Source organism: Arachis duranensis, unplaced genomic scaffold (genome assembly GCF_000817695.3).
Source record: "Arachis duranensis cultivar V14167 unplaced genomic scaffold, aradu.V14167.gnm2.J7QH unplaced_Scaffold_6604, whole genome shotgun sequence".
Taxonomy (NCBI): domain Eukaryota; kingdom Viridiplantae; phylum Streptophyta; class Magnoliopsida; order Fabales; family Fabaceae; genus Arachis; species Arachis duranensis.
This window is the reverse complement of record NW_026265016.1, coordinates 103,484-106,302: the sequence shown is the minus strand read 5'-3', so window position 1 is coordinate 106,302 and position 2,819 is coordinate 103,484. Positions and strand designations below refer to the sequence as shown.

General features: G+C 41.2%; 1 long non-coding RNA gene across 1 annotated transcript in view; it reads left to right on the top strand.

The window, feature by feature from the left end:
- Positions 1-1,997, top strand: part of LOC127744608 (uncharacterized) — a 23,357-nt gene extending 21,360 nt beyond the window's left edge. Inside the window, exon 2 of the long non-coding RNA XR_008005585.1 lies at positions 1,895-1,997. This is a non-coding gene — a long non-coding RNA (uncharacterized LOC127744608). The remainder of the gene's footprint in view (positions 1-1,894) is intronic.
- The last annotated feature ends 822 nt before the right edge of the window (positions 1,998-2,819 follow it).

Sequence of the window (2,819 nt, the reverse complement as noted above, 5' to 3'; positions counted from 1 at the left end):
TTCCTGCTCCAAGTGAAGTCTCTGGAGTTTAATTCCTTTTTGTAAGGACAGTCCTATGCACAATCCAATAGTGATAGCGTGTGTAATCCATTGCTAACCCCTTATTCTTCTTTACCAGAAAGTGCTAGAAAAAAGCACTTGTTTTACTTCCTGCGCTTGCAAAAATCCTTAAGAAACAGCTATTCTGGAGAGAACAAATATTACTTCTTTGCTACTGAATTACCGGGAGCACGGGAGCTTATTAGCTAGGTATAAGGGGATTTCAATAAACCACTTATGGGACGTTAGCTCGTTAGAGCGTCAGCCCGCTAGCTTGGTATTCATATTAAGGTGATGTGATTTGATTAGCTACTATATTCTCGCAAGTTCCTTAAGTAAAAAACCGCTAAATCGTTAGCTCCTTAGAGCAGAAGATCGGGAATCTTGCTAGTCATGTTAGACTCTAGGATCTTCAAAAAAAGATATCTCGACAAGAGCAAGAAAACAAGCAGGGAGAGCATAAAAATAGAAGTCGTGAGTGAAGCGCCTATTGCATAAAAAACTCCTTAATAAGCGGATCTAGATAGAGAAGAGAGTGGAGAAGTAGAAAAACCCCGGGAAGTGAAGTGGGATACCTAGAATAGAAAGGGGGGACTTATTATATACTGCAGGCTTATTCGATCCTCCTCCCCTTCTTTCGCTTGCTATTGATTGAGACTCCTGCAATCTTTCCTATTTTTACATATACATAAGTCCTTTCCTATAATATTATAAGCCGGGGTAGAACCTAGATAGAATCTCCGGAATCAGAAGCTGCTATCTCTCGCTATACTTTTCTCTTTTATGAGTGGATTTGAGAGTGCGGCATAGCCTGAGGTTCTAACCTTAATGAAAAAATAGAGATTGTGAGAAGTTCCCGAGTGTGAGTAAAAAAGCCCCTTTTGAAAGGATCTTTCTGCTTTTTAGTTTCCTAATATGTGTGTACATATTGATTGTATCAGTACTACCAGCGAGCTAAGAGCTAACCCCTTTCTTTTCCTATGGCGTTTTAATACTCACCCCTGAAATAGAGATAGAGAGAATCTATTAAGTTGGAAGGCGGAAAGAAGCACTGGCTAAGACTTTCATGGAGATGGGGCATACAGGGCAAGTGTACTAGCATATGAGTTTCAAGCTTTTGAATTAAGCTTTGTCAAACCCTAAGCTGCTACTTAGAAAGGGGGCGTAGCGGGTAAGGCAAAATAAAAGGTGTCCGCCTAGACTACTGCCACTTTCTTATGTGAATACCGAGTTCTTTCACTCCTCAATCTCACTCTTTAGTGAAAGTCTCTATTTCACTTTCAAAAAGCAGTCTACACAAAATTACCTCTTCGATGCTAAGAATAGGGTGCTGTCTCTTTCTAGTAAATAGAATCATTCCTATCATGACTGTAAAGCAATGGAATGAGCGATCTCAGATGTCATTCTTGCATCATGACGCCGAGAACCGTCTGCTCTCTCTTTTCCGCAAACTTAGTAGATGGAAAGAAGAAAGAGTAAGCAGAGATGGTACCACTAGGAGACAAGATCAAATAAAGGAACTTCACTCAAAGCTGGGGAAGTAATGAAGGGTAAATAGCGTAGATAAGAAAGGGCGTCGTTAGCAGGCTAGACAGATATTGAATGAAGAAAGAGAGGAGAACAAGTCACTTATTTTCTTTCACTAGTCTCAGGTTTACATCAGAGGATTGAGGGAACGAATAAACAGCTATTGAAATCACTGGTTGGTTGTTGACCAACGGAATGAATTGGAGTCTTTTTTCGTTGGTCAGCTGTAAACCAAGTGCTGTCCGTCTTCATGGCCTCAATAAGACTCAGTATTGTACTGGCCGAATCCGTTTCGGCTTTTTCCCCAATTTCCCACGCCTTCTGTGAGGCAAAACCTCACCACACTACACTTCACTTCGACGCAAGAGGACCGGGCGCTTACTTGTCTTGTATATTCGGGATACGAGTTGCCGGTCTAAGATAACTTTTATCTAATAGTAGGTATTATGTATGGTCTCGATCAACTTCTTTTTCTTTCGGATTTCATATTGAAAATGGGTTTGGCTTTGCCTGTGGCTATTCTCGTGGCCGTTAGCGCTGGTCAAATCATCCCTGCTTAAAATAGTCTCAATATGGAAACTACTGTAACAAAAGTAGCTGTAGATGTTGTCAAAGAAAAAGTAGTGGATCAACTCTATATTGTATATATAGTATATAGGGACACTAGTCCTACGGGGGATGGGAACTTACCAGCAGCGGTGAATTTCCAAGCCGTGGCCGAACGGGTGCTTTTTAGCGTCGACAACATTCACTGGCTAAACTATATATATGGATCTTGTGAATCATGGAACGCAAAGTGAATACTTTCTCCAAGTTCTACAATTTCTTGGAGGGTAGTCTTTTATCTAATGCTTTTACTTCGAGTGCTGGGACTGCCCCATCCCTTTAAGCTGGCTGACTACGAACAGCCTTCTTCCTGACCGACCCTTGCATGCGTGGAAGTGAAAGGAAAGTGATGGAAGAGTGGGAGTTCCTGCTTTCAGTTCAAGGAAAGTTCTTTTCTAATCGATTGACTCGTGGATCTTTCTGACTTCAAGTACCGATCTTCTATCAAAGGAACCTTTCCAGAAGTGCCCTTGGTTTGGTCCAGTCTGCATTCTTCGCTTAGTGTCAATTTTTTTTATGATAGAGTTAGGCTCTTCGTAAGATAGCCAAGGGTAACTTTCCTATCAATCAAGTAAAGGAGATCAAAGTTCACTCTAATAAATCGATCTGAATCAGCTTAGCCAAAGAAAGGTGCCCCAAGACAAACA